We start from the raw sequence: 22,362 nt of genomic DNA on the forward strand, positions 1-22,362 counted from the left end.
GAGAGCTGCATTGAAAGAAAACCATTACTTCAAATGTGGCAGTTTCCAAAATACATTGAAAAGGGGATGTGCAGTATCTATTTTTCTAATTCATAGAATGCCAAGGAAAAATGCGGTAATTATTTTTTTTGCTCTATTCAGGATTGGATTCCAAGTGTCTAGAATTTGTTGTCTTGTGGATTTTCACTCACCATAGAAAAGACATTTATGAACTTTCCAAGAACTGGCTAATGATATTGGCTTATGGCCTTGATTGGATGCTATGAAGGAGTGTACAAGTAGGGTTTGTGTTCAACACCACTGGCTTAAAAGAGCAGTGTTCTTACTCCTGAGATATGGAGCCCTGATTCAGAAGTTGGGGATATTTTATTTTGCAAACTCAGTATATGAAAAAATGTTGACCAAAGAAAAAAATACATATAATATTGATGTCTGAAGTAGTATTTAAGTCCATATTTTTAGGGAAGATTGCAACATTTTCTTTGATTGATATAAAGCAGAAATAATGGAAGGTTGATTATTCTTCAAAGTGGTTTGTGAAACAGATTTGCAGTGAATATCTTAAGTATTTCTCTTCACAAGCAACAAGGAAGAGACATTGTAGAACAAAGAAGAAAAGGAAGAACACTGTCAGAAGTGGGATTTGAACCCACGCCTCCAAAGGAGACTGCGACCTGAACGCAGCGCCTTAGACCGCTCGGCCATCCTGACACATAAAAAACTATGTTTCATAAAAATTGGATAAAACTAATTAACCAAAATTACTTTTTCAAAGGTGCAATGCCCATGCTGCTGTTGAAACTATTGATTCAAATATTAGTAATACATTGCTTTTTCAATTATTTTTCAAAGATGCTTAAAGTTGGATAAATCAAAAAGATATTGTAAAAATAACATTAACACGGAATTACCTATAGTTTAGGATTTTCCAAATATTTGAGAAAATGCTTGATACAAATAACATCTTCACATGCTCTACAATTAATGCCTGAATTTTGGATTGATTGATTGAGAGCTGCATTGAAAGAAAATCATTACTCCAAATGTGGCAGTTTCCAAAATACATTGAAAAGGGGATGTGCAGTATCTATTTTTCTAATTCATAGAATGCCAAGGAAAAATGCGGTAATTATTTTTTTTGCTCTATTCAGGATTGGATTCCAAGTGTCTAGAATTTGTTGTCTTGTGGATTTTCACTCACCATAGAAAAGACATTTATGAACTTTCCAAGAACTGGCTAATGATATTGGCTTATGGCCTTGATTGGATGCTATGAAGGAGTGTACAAGTAGGGTTTGTGTTCATGACCACTGGCTTAAAAGAGCAGTGTTCTTACTCCTGAGATATGGAGCCCTGATTCAGAAGTTGGGGGATATTTTATTTTGCAAACTCAGTATATGAAAAAATGTTGACCAAAGAAAAAAATACATATAATATTGATGTCTGAAGTTGTATTTAAGTCCATATTTTTAGGAAAGATTGCAACATTTTCTTTGATTGATATAAAGCAGAAATAATGGAAGGTTGATTATTCTTCAAAGTGGTTTGTGAAACAGATTTGCAGTGAATATCTTAAGTATTTCTCTTCACAAGCAACAAGGAAGAGACATTGCTTTTTCAATTATTTTTCAAAGATGCTTAAAATTGGATAAAACTAATTAACCAAAACTACTTTTTCAAAGGTGCAATGTCCATGCTGCTGTTGAAACTATTGATTCAAATATTAGTAATAAATTGCTTTTTCAATTATTTTTCAAAGATGCTTAAAGTTGGATAAATCAAAAAGATATTGTAAAAATAACATTAACACGGAATTACCTATAGTTTAGGATTTTCCAAATATTTGAGAAAATGCTTGATACAAATAACATCTTCACATGCTCTACAATTAATGCCTGAATTTTGGATTGATTGATTGAGAGCTGCATTGAAAGAAAATCATTACTCCAAATGTGACAGTTTCCAAAATACATTGAAAAGGGGATGTGCAGTATCTATTTTTCTAATTCATAGAATGCCAAGGAAAAATGCGGTAATTATTTTTTTTGCTCTATTCAGGATTGGATTCCAAGTGTCTAGAATTTGTTGTCTTGTGGATTTTCACTCACCATAGAAAAGACATTTATGAACTTTCCAAGAACTGGCTAATGATATTGGCTTATGGCCTTGATTGGATGCTATGAAGGAGTGTACAAGTAGGGTTTGTGTTCAACACCACTGGCTTAAAAGAGCAGTGTTCTTACTCCTGAGATATGGAGCCCTGATTCAGAAGTTGGGGGATATTTTATTTTGCAAACTCAGTATATGAAAAAATGTTGACCAAAGAAAAAAATACATATAATATTGATGTCTGAAGTAGTATTTAAGTCCATATTTTTAGGGAAGATTGCAACATTTTCTTTGATTGATATAAAGCAGAAATAATGGAAGGTTGATTATTCTTCAAAGTGGTTTGTGAAACAGATTTGCAGTGAATATCTTAAGTATTTCTCTTCACAAGCAACAAGGAAGAGACATTGTAGAACAAAGAAGAAAAGGAAGAACACTGTCAGAAGTGGGATTTGAACCCACACCTCCAGAGGAGACTGCGACCTGAACGCAGCGCCTTAGACCGCTCGGCCATCCTGACACATAAAACACTAAGTTTCATAAAAATTGGATAAGACTAATTAACCAAAACTACTTTTTCAAAGGTGCAATGTCCATGCTGCTGTTGAAACTATTGATTCAAATATTAGTAATAAATTGCTTTTTCAATTATTTTTCAAAGATGCTTAAGGTTGGATAAATCAAAAAGATATTGTAAAAATAACATTAACACGGAATTACCTATAGTTTAGGATTTTCCAAATATTTGAGAAAATGCTTGACACAAATAACATCTTCACATGCTCTACAATTAATGCCTGAATTTTGGATTGATTGATTGAGAGCTGCATTGAAAGAAAATCATTACTACAAATGTGGCAGTTTCCAAAATACATTGAAAAGGGGATGTGCAGTATCTATTTTTCTAATTCATAGAATGCCAAGGAAAAATGCGGTAATTATTTTTTTTGCTCTATTCAGGATTGGATTCCAAGTGTCTAGAATTTGTTGTCTTGTGGATTTTCACTCACCATAGAAAAGACATTTATGAACTTTCCAAGAACTGGCTAATGATATTGGCTTATGGCCTTGATTGGATGCTATGAAGGAGTGTACAAGTAGGGTTTGTGTTCAACACCACTGGCTTAAAAGAGCAGTGTTCTTACTCCTGAGATATGGAGCCCTGATTCAGAAGTTGGGGGATATTTTATTTTGCAAACTCAGTATATGAAAAAATGTTGACCAAAGAAAAAAATACATATAATATTGAAGTCTGAAGTAGTATTTAAGTCCATATTTTTAGGGAAGATTGCAACATTTTCTTTGATTGATATAAAGCAGAAATAATGGAAGGTTGATTATTCTTCAAAGTGGTTTGTGAAACAGATTTGCAGTGAATATCTTAAGTATTTCTCTTCACAAGCAACAAGGAAGAGACATTGTAGAACAAAGAAGAAAAGGAAGAACACTGTCAGAAGTGGGATTTGAACCCACGCCTCCAGAGGAGACTGCGACCTGAACGCAGCGCCTTAGACCGCTCGGCCATCCTGACACATAAAATACTAAGTTTCATAAAAATTGGATAAAACTAATTAACCAAAACTACTTTTTCAAAGGTGCAATGTCCATGCTGCTGTTGAAACTATTGATTAAAATATTAGTAATACATTGCTTTTTCAATTATTTTTCAAAGATGCTTAAAGTTGGATAAATCAAAAAGATATTGTAAAAATAACATTAACATGGAATTACCTATAGTTTAGGATTTTCCAAATATTTGAGAAAATGCTTGATACAAATAACATCTTCACATGCTCTACAATTAATGCCTGAATTTTGGATTGATTGATTGAGAGCTGCATTGAAAGAAAATCATTACTCCAAATGTGGCAGTTTCCAAAATACATTGAAAAGGGGATGTGCAGTATCTATTTTTCTAATTCATAGAATGCCAAGGAAAAATGCGGTAAATATTTTTTTTGCTCTATTCAGGATTGGATTCCAAGTGTCTAGAATTTGTTGTCTTGTGGATTTTCACTCACCATAGAAAAGACATTTATGAACTTTCCAAGAACTGGCTAATGATATTGGCTTATGGCCTTGATTGGATGCTATGAAGGAGTGTACAAGTAGGGTTTGTGTTCAACACCACTGGCTTAAAAGAGCAGTGTTCTTACTCCTGAGATATGGAGCCCTGATTCAGAAGTTGGGGGATATTTTATTTTGCAAACTCAGTATATGAAAAAATGTTGACCAAAGAAAAAAATACATATAATATTGATGTCTGAAGTAGTATTTAAGTCCATATTTTTAGGGAAGATTGCAACATTTTCTTTGATTGATATAAAGCAGAAATAATGGAAGGTTGATTATTCTTCAAAGTGGTTTGTGAAACAGATTTGCAGTGAATATCTTAAGTATTTCTCTTCACAAGCAACAAGGAAGAGACATTGTAGAACAAAGAAGAAAAGGAAGAGCACTGTCAGAAGTGGGATTTGAACCCACGCCTCCAGAGGAGACTGCGACCTGAACGCAGCGCCTTAGGCCGCTCGGCCATCCTGACACATAAAATACTAAGTTTCATAAAAATTGGATAAAACTAATTAACCAAAACTACTTTTTCAAAGGTGCAATGTCCATGCTGCTGTTGAAACTATTGATTCAAATATTAGTAATAAATTGCTTTTTCAATTATTTTTCAAAGATGCTTAAGGTTGGATAAATCAAAAAGATATTGTAAAAATAACATTAACACGGAATTACCTATAGTTTAGGATTTTCCAAATATTTGAGAAAATGCTTGATACAAATAACATCTTCACATGCTCTACAATTAATGCCTGAATTTTGGATTGATTGATTGAGAGCTGCATTGAAAGAAAATCATTACTCCAAATGTGGCAGTTTCCAAAATACATTGAAAAGGGGATGTGCAGTATCTATTTTTCTAATTCATAGAATGCCAAGGAAAAATGCGGTAATTATTTTTTTTGCTCTATTCAGGATTGGATTCCAAGTGTCTAGAATTTTTTGTCTTGTGGATTTTCACTCACCATAGAAAAGACATTTATGAACTTTCCAAGAACTGGCTAATGATATTGGCTTATGGCCTTGATTGGATGCTATGAAGGAGTGTACAAGTAGGGTTTGTGTTCAACACCACTGGCTTAAAAGAGCAGTGTTCTTACTCCTGAGATATGGAGCCCTGATTCAGAAGTTGGGGGATATTTTATTTTGCAAACTCAGTATATGAAAAAATGTTGACCAAAGAAAAAAATACATATAATATTGATGTCTGAAGTAGTATTTAAGTCCATATTTTTAGGGAAGATTGCAACATTTTCTTTGATTGATATAAAGCAGAAATAATGGAAGGTTGATTATTCTTCAAAGTGGTTTGTGAAACAGATTTGCAGTGAATATCTTAAGTATTTCTCTTCACAAGCAACAAGGAAGAGACATTGTAGAACAAAGAAGAAAAGGAAGAGCACTGTCAGAAGTGGGATTTGAACCCACGCCTCCAGAGGAGACTGCGACCTGAACGCAGCGCCTTAGGCCGCTCGGCCATCCTGACACATAAAATACTAAGTTTCATAAAAATTGGATAAAACTAATTAACCAAAACTACTTTTTCAAAGGTGCAATGTCCATGCTGCTGTTGAAACTATTGATTCAAATATTAGTAATAAATTGCTTTTTCAATTATTTTTCAAAGATGCTTAAGGTTGGATAAATCAAAAAGATATTGTAAAAATAACATTAACACGGAATTACCTATAGTTTAGGATTTTCCAAATATTTGAGAAAATGCTTGACACAAATAACATCTTCACATGCTCTACAATTAATGCCTGAATTTTGTATTGATTGATTGAGAGCTGCATTGAAAGAAAATCATTACTTCAAATGTGGCAGTTTCCAAAATACATTGAAAAGGGGATGTGCAGTATCTATTTTTCTAATTCATAGAATGCCAAGGAAAAATGCGGTAATTATTTTTTTTGCTCTATTCAGGATTGGATTCCAAGTGTCTAGAATTTGTTGTCTTGTGGATTTTCACTCACCATAGAAAAGACATTTATGAACTTTCCAAGAACTGGCTAATGATATTGGCTTATGGCCTTGATTGGATGCTATGAAGGAGTGTACAAGTAGGGTTTGTGTTCATGACCACTGGCTTAAAAGAGCAGTGTTCTTACTCCTGAGATATGGAGCCCTGATTCAGAAGTTGGGGGATATTTTATTTTGCAAACTCAGTATATGAAAAAATGTTGACAAAAGAAAAAAATACATATAATATTGATGTCTGAAGTAGTATTTAAGTCCATATTTTTAGGAAAGATTGCAACATTTTCTTTGCTTGATATAAAGCAGAAATAATGGAAGGTTGATTATTTTTCAAAGTGGTTTGTGAAACAGATTTGCAGTGAATATCTTAAGTATTTCTCTTCACAAGCAACAAGGAAGAGACATTGTAGAACAAAGAAGAAAAGGAAGAACACTGTCAGAAGTGGGATTTGAACCCACGCCTCCAGAGGAGACTGCGACCTGAACGCAGCGCCTTAGGCCGCTCGGCCATCCTGACACATAAAAAACTAAGTTTCATAAAAATTGGATAAAACTAATTAACCAAAATTACTTTTTCAAAGGTGCAATGTCCATGCTGCTGTTGAAACTATTGATTCAAATATTAGTAATAAATTGCTTTTTCAATTATTTTTCAAAGATGCTTAAGGTTGGATAAATCAAAAAGATATTGTAAAAATAACATTAACACGGAATTACCTATAGTTTAGGATTTTCCAAATATTTGAGAAAATGCTTGACACAAATAACATCTTCACATGCTCTACAATTAATGCCTGAATTTTGTATTGATTGATTGAGAGCCGCATTGAAAGAAAATCATTACTTCAAATGTGGCAGTTTCCAAAATACATTGAAAAGGGGATGTGCAGTATCTATTTTTCTAATTCATAGAATGCCAAGGAAAAATGCAGTAATTATTTTTTTTGCTCTATTCAGGATTGGATTCCAAGTGTCTAGAATTTGTTGTCTTGTGGATTTTCACTCACCATAGAAAAGACATTTATGAACTTTCCAAGAACTGGCTAATGATATTGGCTTATGGCCTTGATTGGATGCTATGAAGGAGTGTACAAGTAGGGTTTGTGTTCATGACCACTGGCTTAAAAGAGCAGTGTTCTTACTCCTGAGATATGGAGCCCTGATTCAGAAGTTGGGGGATATTTTATTTTGCAAACTCAGTATATGAAAAAATGTTGACAAAAGAAAAAAATACATATAATATTGATGTCTGAAGTAGTATTTAAGTCCATATTTTTAGGAAAGATTGCAACATTTTCTTTGATTGATATAAAGCAGAAATAATGGAAGGTTGATTATTCTTCAAAGTGGTTTGTGAAACAGATTTGCAGTGAATATCTTAAGTATTTCTCTTCACAAGCAACAAGGAAGAGACATTGTAGAACAAAGAAGAAAAGGAAGAACACTGTCAGAAGTGGGATTTGAACCCACGCCTCCAGAGGAGACTGCGACCTGAACGCAGCGCCTTAGGCCGCTCGGCCATCCTGACACATAAAAAACTAAGTTTCATAAAAATTGGATAAAACTAATTAACCAAAATTACTTTTTCAAAGGTGCAATGTCCATGCTGCTGTTGAAACTATTGATTCAAATATTAGTAATAAATTGCTTTTTCAATTATTTTTCAAAGATGCTTAAGGTTGGATAAATCAAAAAGATATTGTAAAAATAACATTAACACGGAATTACCTATAGTTTAGGATTTTCCAAATATTTGAGAAAATGCTTGACACAAATAACATCTTCACATGCTCTACAATTAATGCCTGAATTTTGTATTGATTGATTGAGAGCTGCATTGAAAGAAAATCATTACTTCAAATGTGGCAGTTTCCAAAATACATTGAAAAGGGGATGTGCAGTATCTATTTTTCTAATTCATAGAATGCCAAGGAAAAATGCAGTAATTATTTTTTTTGCTCTATTCAGGATTGGATTCCAAGTGTCTAGAATTTGTTGTCTTGTGGATTTTCACTCACCATAGAAAAGACATTTATGAACTTTCCAAGAACTGGCTAATGATATTGGCTTATGGCCTTGATTGGATGCTATGAAGGAGTGTACAAGTAGGGTTTGTGTTCATGACCACTGGCTTAAAAGAGCAGTGTTCTTACTCCTGAGATATGGAGCCCTGATTCAGAAGTTGGGGGATATTTTATTTTGCAAACTCAGTATATGAAAAAATGTTGACAAAAGAAAAAAATACATATAATATTGATGTCTGAAGTAGTATTTAAGTCCATATTTTTAGGAAAGATTGCAACATTTTCTTTGATTGATATAAAGCAGAAATAATGGAAGGTTGATTATTCTTCAAAGTGGTTTGTGAAACAGATTTGCAGTGAATATCTTAAGTATTTCTCTTCACAAGCAACAAGGAAGAGACATTGTAGAACAAAGAAGAAAAGGAAGAACACTGTCAGAAGTGGGATTCGAACCCACACCTCCAGAGGAGACTGCGACCTGAACGCAGCGCCTTAGGCCGCTCGGCCATCCTGACACATAAAATACTAAGTTTCATAAAAATTGGATAAAACTAATTAACCAAAACTACTTTTTCAAAGGTGCAATGTCCATGCTGCTGTTGAAACTATTGATTCAAATATTAGTAATAAATTGCTTTTTCAATTATTTTTCAAAGATGCTTAAGGTTGGATAAATCAAAAAGATATTGTAAAAATAACATTAACACGGAATTACCTATAGTTTAGGATTTTCCAAATATTTGAGAAAATGCTTGACACAAATAACATCTTCACATGCTCTACAATTAATGCCTGAATTTTGTATTGATTGATTGAGAGCTGCATTGAAAGAAAACCATTACTTCAAATGTGGCAGTTTCCAAAATACATTGAAAAGGGGATGTGCAGTATCTATTTTTCTAATTCATAGAATGCCAAGGAAAAATGCGGTAATTATTTTTTTTGCTCTATTCAGGATTGGATTCCAAGTGTCTAGAATTTGTTGTCTTGTGGATTTTCACTCACCATAGAAAAGACATTTATGAACTTTCCAAGAACTGGCTAATGATATTGGCTTATGGCCTTGATTGGATGCTATGAAGGAGTGTACAAGTAGGGTTTGTGTTCATGACCACTGGCTTAAAAGAGCAGTGTTCTTACTCCTGAGATATGGAGCCCTGATTCAGAAGTTGGGGGATATTTTATTTTGCAAACTCAGTATATGAAAAAATGTTGACAAAAGAAAAAAATACATATAATATTGATGTCTGAAGTAGTATTTAAGTCCATATTTTTAGGAAAGATTGCAACATTTTCTTTGATTGATATAAAGCAGAAATAATGGAAGGTTGATTATTCTTCAAAGTGGTTTGTGAAACAGATTTGCAGTGAATATCTTAAGTATTTCTCTTCACAAGCAACAAGGAAGAGACATTGTAGAACAAAGAAGAAAAGGAAGAACACTGTCAGAAGTGGGATTTGAACCCACGCCTCCAGAGGAGACTGCGACCTGAACGCAGCGCCTTAGACCGCTCGGCCATCCTGACACATAAAAAACTAAGTTTCATAAAAATTGGATAAAACTAATTAACCAAAATTACTTTTTCAAAGGTGCAATGTCCATGCTGCTGTTGAAACTATTGATTCAAATATTAGTAATACATTGCTTTTTCAATTATTTTTCAAAGATGCTTAAAGTTGGATAAATCAAAAAGATATTGTAAAAATAACATTAACACGGAATTACCTATAGTTTAGGATTTTCCAAATATTTGAGAAAATGCTTGATACAAAAAACATCTTCACATGCTCTACAATTAATGCCTGAATTTTGGATTGATTGATTGAGAGCTGCATTGAAAGAAAATCATTACTCCAAATGTGGCAGTTTCCAAAATACATTGAAAAGGGGATGTGCAGTATCTATTTTTCTAATTCATAGAATGCCAAGGAAAAATGCGGTAATTATTTTTTTTGCTCTATTCAGGATTGGATTCCAAGTGTCTAGAATTTGTTGTCTTGTGGATTTTCACTCACCATAGAAAAGACATTTATGAACTTCCAAGAACTGGCTAATGATATTGGCTTATGGCCTTGATTGGATGCTATGAAGGAGTGTACAAGTAGGGTTTGTGTTCAACACCACTGGCTTAAAAGAGCAGTGTTCTTACTCCTGAGATATGGAGCCCTGATTCAGAAGTTGGGGGATATTTTATTTTGCAAACTCAGTATATGAAAAAATGTTGACCAAAGAAAAAAATACATATAATATTGATGTCTGAAGTAGTATTTAAGTCCATATTTTTAGGGAAGATTGCAACATTTTCTTTGATTGATATAAAGCAGAAATAATGGAAGGTTGATTATTCTTCAAAGTGGTTTGTGAAACAGATTTGCAGTGAATATCTTAAGTATTTCTCTTCACAAGCAACAAGGAAGAGACATTGTAGAACAAAGAAGAAAAGGAAGAACACTGTCAGAAGTGGGATTTGAACCCACGTCTCCAGAGGAGACTGCGACCTGAACGCAGCGCCTTAGGCCGCTCGGCCATCCTGACACATAAAAAACTAAGTTTCATAAAAATTGGATAAAACTAATTAACCAAAATTCCTTTTTCAAAGGTGCAATGTCCATGCTGCTGTTGAAACTATTGATTCAAATATTAGTAATAAATTGCTTTTTCAATTATTTTTCAAAGATGCTTAAGGTTGGATAAATCATAAAGATATTGTAAAAATAACATTAACACGGAATTACCTATAGTTTAGGATTTTCCAAATATTTGAGAAAATGCTTGATACAAATAACATCTTCACATGCTCTACAATTAATGCCTGAATTTTGGATTGATTGATTGAGAGCTGCATTGAAAGAAAATCATTACTCCAAATGTGGCAGTTTCCAAAATACATTGAAAAGGGGATGTGCAGTATCTATTTTTCTAATTCATAGAATGCCAAGGAAAAATGCGGTAATTATTTTTTTTGCTCTATTCAGGATTGGATTCCAAGTGTCTAGAATTTGTTGTCTTGTGGATTTTCACTCACCATAGAAAAGACATTTATGAACTTTCCAAGAACTGGCTAATGATATTGGCTTATGGCCTTGATTGGATGCTATGAAGGAGTGTACAAGTAGGGTTTGTGTTCAACACCACTGGCTTAAAAGAGCAGTGTTCTTACTCCTGAGATATGGAGCCCTGATTCAGAAGTTGGGGGATATTTTATTTTGCAAACTCAGTATATGAAAAAATGTTGACCAAAGAAAAAAATACATATAATATTGATGTCTGAAGTAGTATTTAAGTCCATATTTTTAGGGAAGATTGCAACATTTTCTTTGATTGATATAAAGCAGAAATAATGGAAGGTTGATTATTCTTCAAAGTGGTTTGTGAAACAGATTTGCAGTGAATATCTTAAGTATTTCTCTTCACAAGCAACAAGGAAGAGACATTGTAGAACAAAGAAGAAAAGGAAGAACACTGTCAGAAGTGGGATTTGAACCCACGCCTCCAGAGGAGACTGCGACCTGAACGCAGCGCCTTAGACCGCTCGGCCATCCTGACACATAAAACACTAAGTTTCATAAAAATTGGATAAGACTAATTAACCAAAACTACTTTTTCAAAGGTGCAATGTCCATGCTGCTGTTGAAACTATTGATTCAAATATTAGTAATAAATTGCTTTTTCAATTATTTTTCAAAGATGCTTAAGGTTGGATAAATCAAAAAGATATTGTAAAAATAACATTAACACGGAATTACCTATAGTTTAGGATTTTCCAAATATTTGAGAAAATGCTTGACACAAATAACATCTTCACATGCTCTACAATTAATGCCTGAATTTTGGATTGATTGATTGAGAGCTGCATTGAAAGAAAATCATTACTCCAAATGTGGCATTTTCCAAAATACATTGAAAAGGGGATGTGCAGTATCTATTTTTCTAATTCATAGAATGCCAAGGAAAAATGCAGTAATTATTTTTTTTGCTCTATTCAGGATTGGATTCCAAGTGTCTAGAATTTGTTGTCTTGTGGATTTTCACTCACCATAGAAAAGACATTTATGAACTTTCCAAGAACTGGCTAATGATATTGGCTTATGGCCTTGATTGGATGCTATGAAGGAGTGTACAAGTAGGGTTTGTGTTCAACACCACTGGCTTAAAAGAGCAGTGTTCTTACTCCTGAGATATGGAGCCCTGATTCAGAAGTTGGGGGATATTTTATTTTGCAAACTCAGTATATGAAAAAATGTTGACCAAAGAAAAAAATACATATAATATTGATGTCTGAAGTAGTATTTAAGTCCATATTTTTAGGGAAGATTGCAACATTTTCTTTGATTGATATAAAGCAGAAATAATGGAAGGTTGATTATTCTTCAAAGTGGTTTGTGAAACAGATTTGCAGTGAATATCTTAAGTATTTCTCTTCACAAGCAACAAGGAAGAGACATTGTAGAACAAAGAAGAAAAGGAAGAACACTGTCAGAAGTGGGATTTGAACCCACGCCTCCAGAGGAGACTGCGACCTGAACGCAGCGCCTTAGACCGCTCGGCCATCCTGACACATAAAATACTAAGTTTCATAAAAATTGGATAAAACTAATTAACCAAAACTACTTTTTCAAAGGTGCAATGTCCATGCTGCTGTTGAAACTATTGATTCAAATATTAGTAATAAATTGCTTTTTCAATTATTTTTCAAAGATGCTTAAGGTTGGATAAATCAAAAAGATATTGTAAAAATAACATTAACACGGAATTACCTATAGTTTAGGATTTTCCAAATATTTGAGAAAATGCTTGACACAAATAACATCTTCACATGCTCTACAATTAATGCCTGAATTTTGTATTGATTGATTGAGAGCTGCATTGAAAGAAAACCATTACTTCAAATGTGGCAGTTTCCAAAATACATTGAAAAGGGGATGTGCAGTATCTATTTTTCTAATTCATAGAATGCCAAGGAAAAATGCGGTAATTATTTTTTTTGCTCTATTCAGGATTGGATTCCAAGTGTCTAGAATTTGTTGTCTTGTGGATTTTCACTCACCATAGAAAAGACATTTATGAACTTTCCAAGAACTGGCTAATGATATTGGCTTATGGCCTTGATTGGATGCTATGAAGGAGTGTACAAGTAGGGTTTGTGTTCATGACCACTGGCTTAAAAGAGCAGTGTTCTTACTCCTGAGATATGGAGCCCTGATTCAGAAGTTGGGGGATATTTTATTTTGCAAACTCAGTATATGAAAAAATGTTGACAAAAGAAAAAAATACATATAATATTGATGTCTGAAGTAGTATTTAAGTCCATATTTTTAGGAAAGATTGCAACATTTTCTTTGATTGATATAAAGCAGAAATAATGGAAGGTTGATTATTCTTCAAAGTGGTTTGTGAAACAGATTTGCAGTGAATATCTTAAGTATTTCTCTTCACAAGCAACAAGGAAGAGACATTGTAGAACAAAGAAGAAAAGGAAGAACACTGTCAGAAGTGGGATTTGAACCCACGCCTCCAGAGGAGACTGCAACCTGAACGCAGCGCCTTAGACCGCTCGGCCATCCTGACACATAAAAAACTACGTTTCATAAAAATTGGATAAAACTAATTAACCAAAATTACTTTTTCAAAGGTGCAATGTCCATGCTGCTGTTGAAACTATTGATTCAAATATTAGTAATACATTGCTTTTTCAATTATTTTTCAAAGATGCTTAAAGTTGGATAAATCAAAAAGATATTGTAAAAATAACATTAACATGGAATTACCTATAGTTTAGGATTTTCCAAATATTTGAGAAAATGCTTGATACAAATAACATCTTCACATGCTCTACAATTAATGCCTGAATTTTGGATTGATTGATTGAGAGCTGCATTGAAAGAAAATCATTACTCCAAATGTGGCAGTTTCCAAAATACATTGAAAAGGGGATGTGCAGTATCTATTTTTCTAATTCATAGAATGCCAAGGAAAAATGCAGTAATTATTTTTTTTGCTCTATTCAGGATTGGATTCCAAGTGTCTAGAATTTGTTGTCTTGTGGATTTTCACTCACCATAGAAAAGACATTTATGAACTTTCCAAGAACTGGCTAATGATATTGGCTTATGGCCTTGATTGGATGCTATGAAGGAGTGTACAAGTAGGGTTTGTGTTCAACACCACTGGCTTAAAAGAGCAGTGTTCTTACTCCTGAGATATGGAGCCCTGATTCAGAAGTTGGGGGATATTTTATTTTGCAAACTCAGTATATGAAAAAATGTTGACCAAAGAAAAAAATACATATAATATTGATGTCTGAAGTAGTATTTAAGTCCATATTTTTAGGGAAGATTGCAACATTTTCTTTGATTGATATAAAGCAGAAATAATGGAAGGTTGATTATTCTTCAAAGTGGTTTGTGAAACAGATTTGCAGTGAATATCTTAAGTATTTCTCTTCACAAGCAACAAGGAAGAGACATTGTAGAACAAAGAAGAAAAGGAAGAACACTGTCAGAAGTGGGATTTGAACCCACGCCTCCAGAGGAGACTGCGACCTGAACGCAGCGCCTTAGGCCGCTCGGCCATCCTGACACATAAAAAACTAAGTTTCATAAAAATTGGATAAAACTAATTAACCAAAATTACTTTTTCAAAGGTGCAATGTCCATGCTGCTGTTGAAACTATTGATTCAAATATTAGTAATAAATTGCTTTTTCAATTATTTTTCAAAGATGCTTAAGTTGGATAAATCAAAAAGATATTGTAAAAATAACATTAACACGGAATTACCTATAGTTTAGGATTTTCCAAATATTTGAGAAAATGCTTGATACAAATAACATCTTCACATGCTCTACAATTAATGCCTGAATTTTGGATTGATTGATTGAGAGCTGCATTGAAAGAAAATCATTACTCCAAATGTGGCAGTTTCCAAAATACATTGAAAAGGGGATGTGCAGTATCTATTTTTCTAATTCATAGAATGCCAAGGAAAAATGCGGTAATTATTTTTTTTGCTCTATTCAGGATTGGATTCCAAGTGTCTAGAATTTGTTGTCTTGTGGATTTTCACTCACCATAGAAAAGACATTTATGAACTTTCCAAGAACTGGCTAATGATATTGGCTTATGGCCTTGATTGGATGCTATGAAGGAGTGTACAAGTAGGGTTTGTGTTCAACACCACTGGCTTAAAAGAGCAGTGTTCTTACTCCTGAGATATGGAGCCCTGATTCAGAAGTTGGGGGATATTTTATTTTGCAAACTCAGTATATGAAAAAATGTTGACCAAAGAAAAAAATACATATAATATTGATGTCTGAAGTAGTATTTAAGTCCATATTTTTAGGGAAGATTGCAACATTTTCTTTGATTGATATAAAGCAGAAATAATGGAAGGTTGATTATTCTTCAAAGTGGTTTGTGAAACAGATTTGCAGTGAATATCTTAAGTATTTCTCTTCACAAGCAACAAGGAAGAGACATTGTAGAACAAAGAAGAAAAGGAAGAACACTGTCAGAAGTGGGATTTGAACCCACGCCTCCAGAGGAGACTGCGACCTGAACGCAGCGCCTTAGACCGCTCGGCCATCCTGACACATAAAAAACTACGTTTCATAAAAATTGGATAAAACTAATTAACCAAAATTACTTTTTCAAAGGTGCAATGTCCATGCTGCTGTTGAAACTATTGATTCAAATATTAGTAATACATTGCTTTTTCAATTATTTTTCAAAGATGCTTAAAGTTGCATAAATCAAAAAGATATTGTAAAAATAACATTAACACGGAATTACCTATAGTTTAGGATTTTCAAAATATTTGAGAAAATGCTTGATACAAATAACATCTTCACATGCTCTACAATTAATGCCTGAATTTTGGATTGATTGATTGAGAGCTGCATTGAAAGAAAATCATTACTCCAAATGTGGCAGTTTCCAAAATACATTGAAAAGGGGATGTGCAGTATCTATTTTTCTAATTCATAGAATGCCAAGGAAAAATGCGGTAATTATTTTTTTTGCTCTATTCAGGATTGGATTCCAAGTGTCTAGAATTTGTTGTCTTGTGGATTTTCACTCACCATAGAAAAGACATTTATGAACTTTCCAAGAACTGGCTAATGATATTGGCTTATGGGCTTGATTGGATGCTATGAAGGAGTGTACAAGTAGGGTTTGTGTTCAACACCACTGGCTTAAAAGAGCAGTGTTCTTACTCCTGAGATATGGAGCCCTGATTCAGAAGTTGGGGGATATTTTATTTTGCAAACTCAGTATATGAAAAAATGTTGACCAAAGAAAAAAATACATATAATATTGATGTCTGAAGTAGTATTTAAGTCCATATTTTTAGGGAAGATTGCAACATTTTCTTTGATTGATATAAAGCAGAAATAATGGAAGGTTGATTATTCTTCAAAGTGGTTTGTGAAACAGATTTGCAGTGAATATCTTAAGTATTTCTCTTCACAAGCAACAAGGAAGAGACATTGTAGAACAAAGAAGAAAAGGAAGAACACTGTCAGAAGTGGGATTTGAACCCACGCCTCCAGAGGAGACTGCGACCTGAACGCAGCGCCTTAGACCGCTCGGCCATCCTGACACATAAAACACTAAGTTTCATAAAAATTGGATAAGACTAATTAACCAAAACTACTTTTTCAAAGGTGCAATGTCCATGCTGCTGTTGAAACTATTGATTCAAATATTAGTAATAAATTGCTTTTTCAATTATTTTTCAAAGATGCTTAAGGTTGGATAAATCAAAAAGATATTGTAAAAATAACATTAACACGGAATTACCTATAGTTTAGGATTTTCCAAATATTTGAGAAAATGCTTGACACAAATAACATCTTCACATGCTCTACAATTAATGCCTGAATTTTGGATTGATTGATTGAGAGCTGCATTGAAAGAAAATCATTACTCCAAATGTGGCATTTTCCAAAATACATTGAAAAGGGGATGTGCAGTATCTATTTTTCTAATTCATAGAATGCCAAGGAAAAATGCAGTAATTATTTTTTTTGCTCTATTCAGGATTGGATTCCAAGTGTCTAGAATTTGTTGTCTTGTGGATTTTCACTCACCATAGAAAAGACATTTATGAACTTTCCAAGAACTGGCTAATGATATTGGCTTATGGCCTTGATTGGATGCTATGAAGGAGTGTACAAGTAGGGTTTGTGTTCAACACCACTGGCTTAAAAGAGCAGTGTTCTTACTCCTGAGATATGGAGCCCTGATTCAGAAGTTGGGGGATATTTTATTTTGCAAACTCAGTATATGAAAAAATGTTGACCAAAGAAAAAAATACATATAATATTGATGTCTGAAGTAGTATTTAAGTCCATATTTTTAGGGAAGATTGCAACATTTTCTTTGATTGATATAAAGCAGAAATAATGGAAGGTTGATTATTCTTCAAAGTGGTTTGTGAAACAGATTTGCAGTGAATATCTTAAGTATTTCTCTTCACAAGCAACAAGGAAGAGACATTGTAGAACAAAGAAGAAAAGGAAGAACACTGTCAGAAGTGGGATTTGAACCCACGCCTCCAGAGGAGACTGCGACCTGAACGCAGCGCCTTAGACCGCTCGGCCATCCTGACACATAAAATACTAAGTTTCATAAAAATTGGATAAAACTAATTAACCAAAACTACTTTTTCAAAGGTGCAATGTCCATGCTGCTGTTGAAACTATTGATTCAAATATTAGTAATAAATTGCTTTTTCAATTATTTTTCAAAGATGCTTAAGGTTGGATAAATCAAAAAGATATTGTAAAAATAACATTAACACGGAATTACCTATAGTTTAGGATTTTCCAAATATTTGAGAAAATGCTTGACACAAATAACATCTTCACATGCTCTACAATTAATGCCTGAATTTTGGATTGATTGATTGAGAGCTGCATTGAAAGAAAACCATTACTTCAAATGTGGCAGTTTCCAAAATACATTGAAAAGGGGATGTGCAGTATCTATTTTTCTAATTCATAGAATGCCAAGGAAAAATGCGGTAATTATTTTTTTTGCTCTATTCAGGATTGGATTCCAAGTGTCTAGAATTTGTTGTCTTGTGGATTTTCACTCACCATAGAAAAGACATTTATGAACTTTCCAAGAACTGGCTAATGATATTGGCTTATGGCCTTGATTGGATGCTATGAAGGAGTGTACAAGTAGGGTTTGTGTTCATGACCACTGGCTTAAAAGAGCAGTGTTCTTACTCCTGAGATATGGAGCCCTGATTCAGAAGTTGGGGGATATTTTATTTTGCAAACTCAGTATATGAAAAAATGTTGACAAAAGAAAAAAATACATATAATATTGATGTCTGAAGTAGTATTTAAGTCCATATTTTTAGGAAAGATTGCAACATTTTCTTTGATTGATATAAAGCAGAAATAATGGAAGGTTGATTATTCTTCAAAGTGGTTTGTGAAACAGATTTGCAGTGAATATCTTAAGTATTTCTCTTCACAAGCAACAAGGAAGAGACATTGTAGAACAAAGAAGAAAAGGAAGAACACTGTCAGAAGTGGGATTTGAACCCACGCCTCCAGAGGAGACTGCAACCTGAACGCAGCGCCTTAGACCGCTCGGCCATCCTGACACATAAAAAACTACGTTTCATAAAAATTGGATAAAACTAATTAACCAAAATTACTTTTTCAAAGGTGCAATGTCCATGCTGCTGTTGAAACTATTGATTCAAATATTAGTAATACATTGCTTTTTCAATTATTTTTCAAAGATGCTTAAAGTTGGATAAATCAAAAAGATATTGTAAAAATAACATTAACATGGAATTACCTATAGTTTAGGATTTTCCAAATATTTGAGAAAATGCTTGATACAAATAACATCTTCACATGCTCTACAATTAATGCCTGAATTTTGGATTGATTGATTGAGAGCTGCATTGAAAGAAAATCATTACTCCAAATGTGGCAGTTTCCAAAATACATTGAAAAGGGGATGTGCAGTATCTATTTTTCTAATTCATAGAATGCCAAGGAAAAATGCAGTAATTATTTTTTTTGCTCTATTCAGGATTGGATTCCAAGTGTCTAGAATTTGTTGTCTTGTGGATTTTCACTCACCATAGAAAAGACATTTATGAACTTTCCAAGAACTGGCTAATGATATTGGCTTATGGCCTTGATTGGATGCTATGAAGGAGTGTACAAGTAGGGTTTGTGTTCAACACCACTGGCTTAAAAGAGCAGTGTTCTTACTCCTGAGATATGGAGCCCTGATTCAGAAGTTGGGGGATATTTTATTTTGCAAACTCAGTATATGAAAAAATGTTGACCAAAGAAAAAAATACATATAATATTGATGTCTGAAGTAGTATTTAAGTCCATATTTTTAGGGAAGATTGCAACATTTTCTTTGATTGATATAAAGCAGAAATAATGGAAGGTTGATTATTCTTCAAAGTGGTTTGTGAAACAGATTTGCAGTGAATATCTTAAGTATTTCTCTTCACAAGCAACAAGGAAGAGACATTGTAGAACAAAGAAGAAAAGGAAGAACACTGTCAGAAGTGGGATTTGAACCCACGCCTCCAGAGGAGACTGCGACCTGAACGCAGCGCCTTAGGCCGCTCGGCCATCCTGACACATAAAAAACTAAGTTTCATAAAAATTGGATAAAACTAATTAACCAAAATTACTTTTTCAAAGGTGCAATGTCCATGCTGCTGTTGAAACTATTGATTCAAATATTAGTAATAAATTGCTTTTTCAATTATTTTTCAAAGATGCTTAAGTTGGATAAATCAAAAAGATATTGTAAAAATAACATTAACACGGAATTACCTATAGTTTAGGATTTTCCAAATATTTGAGAAAATGCTTGATACAAATAACATCTTCACATGCTCTACAATTAATGCCTGAATTTTGGATTGATTGATTGAGAGCTGCATTGAAAGAAAATCATTACTCCAAATGTGGCAGTTTCCAAAATACATTGAAAAGGGGATGTGCAGTATCTATTTTTCTAATTCATAGAATGCCAAGGAAAAATGCGGTAATTATTTTTTTTGCTCTATTCAGGATTGGATTCCAAGTGTCTAGAATTTGTTGTCTTGTGGATTTTCACTCACCATAGAAAAGACATTTATGAACTTTCCAAGAACTGGCTAATGATATTGGCTTATGGCCTTGATTGGATGCTATGAAGGAGTGTACAAGTAGGGTTTGTGTTCAACACCACTGGCTTAAAAGAGCAGTGTTCTTACTCCTGAGATATGGAGCCCTGATTCAGAAGTTGGGGGATATTTTATTTTGCAAACTCAGTATATGAAAAAATGTTGACCAAAGAAAAAAATACATATAATATTGATGTCTGAAGTAGTATTTAAGTCCATATTTTTAGGGAAGATTGCAACATTTTCTTTGATTGATATAAAGCAGAAATAATGGAAGGTTGATTATTCTTCAAAGTGGTTTGTGAAACAGATTTGCAGTGAATATCTTAAGTATTTCTCTTCACAAGCAACAAGGAAGAGACATTGTAGAACAAAGAAGAAAAGGAAGAACACTGTCAGAAGTGGGATTTGAACCCACGCCTCCAGAGGAGACTGCGACCTGAACGCAGCGCCTTAGACCGCTCGGCCATCCTGACACATAAAAAACTACGTTTCATAAAAATTGGATAAAACTAATTAACCAAAATTACTTTTTCAAAGGTGCAATGTCCATGCTGCTGTTGAAACTATTGATTCAAATATTAGTAATACATTGCTTTTTCAATTATTTTTCAAAGATGCTTAAAGTTGCATAAATCAAAAAGATATTGTAAAAATAACATTAACACGGAATTACCTATAGTTTAGGATTTTCAAAATATTTGAGAAAATGCTTGATACAAATAACATCTTCACATGCTCTACAATTAATGCCTGAATTTTGGATTGATTGATTGAGAGCTGCATTGAAAGAAAATCATTACTCCAAATGTGGCAGTTTCCAAAATACATTGAAAAGGGGATGTGCAGTATCTATTTTTCTAATTCATAGAATGCCAAGGAAAAATGCGGTAATTATTTTTTTTGCTCTATTCAGGATTGGATTCCAAGTGTCTAGAATTTGTTGTCTTGTGGATTTTCACTCACCATAGAAAAGACATTTATGAACTTTCCAAGAACTGGCTAATGATATTGGCTTATGGGCTTGATTGGATGCTATGAAGGAGTGTACAAGTAGGGTTTGTGTTCAACACCACTGGCTTAAAAGAGCAGTGTTCTTACTCCTGAGATATGGAGCCCTGATTCAGAAGTTGGGGGATATTTTATTTTGCAAACTCAGTATATGAAAAAATGTTGACCAAAGAAAAAAATACATATAATATTGATGTCTGAAGTAGTATTTAAGTCCATATTTTTAGGGAAGATTGCAACATTTTCTTTGATTGATATAAAGCAGAAATAATGGAAGGTTGATTATTCTTCAAAGTGGTTTGTGAAACAGATTTGCAGTGAATATCTTAAGTATTTCTCTTCACAAGCAACAAGGAAGAGACATTGTAGAACAAAGAAGAAAAGGAAGAACACTGTCAGAAGTGGGATTTGAACCCATGCCTCCAGAGGAGACTGCGACCTGAACACAGCGCCTTAGGCCGCTCGGCCATCCTGACACATAAAAAACTAAGTTTCATAAAAATTGGATAAAACTAATTAACCAAAATTACTTTTTCAAAGGTGCAATGTCCATGCTGCTGTTGAAACTATTGATTCAAATATTAGTAATAAATTGCTTTTTCAATTATTTTTCAAAGATGCTTAAGGTTGGATAAATCAAAAAGATATTGTAAAAATAACATTAACACGGAATTACCTATAGTTTAGGATTTTCCAAATATTTGAGAAAATGCTTGATACAAATAACATCTTCACATGCTCTACAATTAATGCCTGAATTTTGGATTGATTGATTGAGAGCTGCATTGAAAGAAAATCATTACTCCAAATGTGGCAGTTTCCAAAATACATTGAAAAGGGGATGTGCAGTATCTATTTTTCTAATTCATAGAATGCCAAGTAAAAATGCGGTAATTATTTTTTTTGCTCTATTCAGGATTGGATTCCAAGTGTCTAGAATTTGTTGTCTTGTGGATTTTCACTCACCATAGAAAAGACATTTATGAACTTTCCAAGAACTGGC

General features: G+C 33.5%; 20 non-coding genes across 20 annotated transcripts; all 20 read right to left on the reverse strand.

The window, feature by feature from the left end:
* Positions 1-628: 628 nt before the first annotated feature.
* On the reverse strand, positions 629-711 carry TRNAL-CAG (transfer RNA leucine (anticodon CAG)). The gene has a single exon. It is a non-coding gene; the product is annotated as a tRNA-Leu (tRNA).
* A 1,835-nt stretch (positions 712-2,546) lies between these two features.
* On the reverse strand, positions 2,547-2,629 carry TRNAL-CAG (transfer RNA leucine (anticodon CAG)). Its single transcript has one exon. It is a non-coding gene; the product is annotated as a tRNA-Leu (tRNA).
* A 928-nt stretch (positions 2,630-3,557) lies between these two features.
* Positions 3,558-3,640, reverse strand: TRNAL-CAG (transfer RNA leucine (anticodon CAG)). Its single transcript has one exon. It is a non-coding gene; the product is annotated as a tRNA-Leu (tRNA).
* Positions 3,641-4,568: 928 nt separating this feature from the next.
* TRNAL-CAG (transfer RNA leucine (anticodon CAG)) lies at positions 4,569-4,651 on the reverse strand. The gene has a single exon. It is a non-coding gene; the product is annotated as a tRNA-Leu (tRNA).
* Positions 4,652-5,579: 928 nt separating this feature from the next.
* On the reverse strand, positions 5,580-5,662 carry TRNAL-CAG (transfer RNA leucine (anticodon CAG)). Its single transcript has one exon. It is a non-coding gene; the product is annotated as a tRNA-Leu (tRNA).
* A 928-nt stretch (positions 5,663-6,590) lies between these two features.
* TRNAL-CAG (transfer RNA leucine (anticodon CAG)) lies at positions 6,591-6,673 on the reverse strand. The gene has a single exon. It is a non-coding gene; the product is annotated as a tRNA-Leu (tRNA).
* A 928-nt stretch (positions 6,674-7,601) lies between these two features.
* TRNAL-CAG (transfer RNA leucine (anticodon CAG)) lies at positions 7,602-7,684 on the reverse strand. Its single transcript has one exon. It is a non-coding gene; the product is annotated as a tRNA-Leu (tRNA).
* A 928-nt stretch (positions 7,685-8,612) lies between these two features.
* On the reverse strand, positions 8,613-8,695 carry TRNAL-CAG (transfer RNA leucine (anticodon CAG)). The gene has a single exon. It is a non-coding gene; the product is annotated as a tRNA-Leu (tRNA).
* Positions 8,696-9,623: 928 nt separating this feature from the next.
* Positions 9,624-9,706, reverse strand: TRNAL-CAG (transfer RNA leucine (anticodon CAG)). The gene has a single exon. It is a non-coding gene; the product is annotated as a tRNA-Leu (tRNA).
* A 927-nt stretch (positions 9,707-10,633) lies between these two features.
* On the reverse strand, positions 10,634-10,716 carry TRNAL-CAG (transfer RNA leucine (anticodon CAG)). Its single transcript has one exon. It is a non-coding gene; the product is annotated as a tRNA-Leu (tRNA).
* Positions 10,717-11,644: 928 nt separating this feature from the next.
* On the reverse strand, positions 11,645-11,727 carry TRNAL-CAG (transfer RNA leucine (anticodon CAG)). Its single transcript has one exon. It is a non-coding gene; the product is annotated as a tRNA-Leu (tRNA).
* A 928-nt stretch (positions 11,728-12,655) lies between these two features.
* Positions 12,656-12,738, reverse strand: TRNAL-CAG (transfer RNA leucine (anticodon CAG)). The gene has a single exon. It is a non-coding gene; the product is annotated as a tRNA-Leu (tRNA).
* A 928-nt stretch (positions 12,739-13,666) lies between these two features.
* Positions 13,667-13,749, reverse strand: TRNAL-CAG (transfer RNA leucine (anticodon CAG)). The gene has a single exon. It is a non-coding gene; the product is annotated as a tRNA-Leu (tRNA).
* Positions 13,750-14,677: 928 nt separating this feature from the next.
* On the reverse strand, positions 14,678-14,760 carry TRNAL-CAG (transfer RNA leucine (anticodon CAG)). The gene has a single exon. It is a non-coding gene; the product is annotated as a tRNA-Leu (tRNA).
* A 927-nt stretch (positions 14,761-15,687) lies between these two features.
* Positions 15,688-15,770, reverse strand: TRNAL-CAG (transfer RNA leucine (anticodon CAG)). Its single transcript has one exon. It is a non-coding gene; the product is annotated as a tRNA-Leu (tRNA).
* Positions 15,771-16,698: 928 nt separating this feature from the next.
* TRNAL-CAG (transfer RNA leucine (anticodon CAG)) lies at positions 16,699-16,781 on the reverse strand. The gene has a single exon. It is a non-coding gene; the product is annotated as a tRNA-Leu (tRNA).
* Positions 16,782-17,709: 928 nt separating this feature from the next.
* On the reverse strand, positions 17,710-17,792 carry TRNAL-CAG (transfer RNA leucine (anticodon CAG)). The gene has a single exon. It is a non-coding gene; the product is annotated as a tRNA-Leu (tRNA).
* Positions 17,793-18,720: 928 nt separating this feature from the next.
* TRNAL-CAG (transfer RNA leucine (anticodon CAG)) lies at positions 18,721-18,803 on the reverse strand. The gene has a single exon. It is a non-coding gene; the product is annotated as a tRNA-Leu (tRNA).
* Positions 18,804-19,731: 928 nt separating this feature from the next.
* Positions 19,732-19,814, reverse strand: TRNAL-CAG (transfer RNA leucine (anticodon CAG)). Its single transcript has one exon. It is a non-coding gene; the product is annotated as a tRNA-Leu (tRNA).
* Positions 19,815-20,741: 927 nt separating this feature from the next.
* TRNAL-CAG (transfer RNA leucine (anticodon CAG)) lies at positions 20,742-20,824 on the reverse strand. The gene has a single exon. It is a non-coding gene; the product is annotated as a tRNA-Leu (tRNA).
* Positions 20,825-22,362: the final 1,538 nt, after the last annotated feature.

The sequence above is a fragment of the Taudactylus pleione genome, unplaced genomic scaffold, assembly GCF_031769625.1.
Source record: "Taudactylus pleione unplaced genomic scaffold, aTauple2 ptg000177l, whole genome shotgun sequence".
NCBI lineage: Eukaryota > Metazoa > Chordata > Amphibia > Anura > Myobatrachidae > Taudactylus > Taudactylus pleione.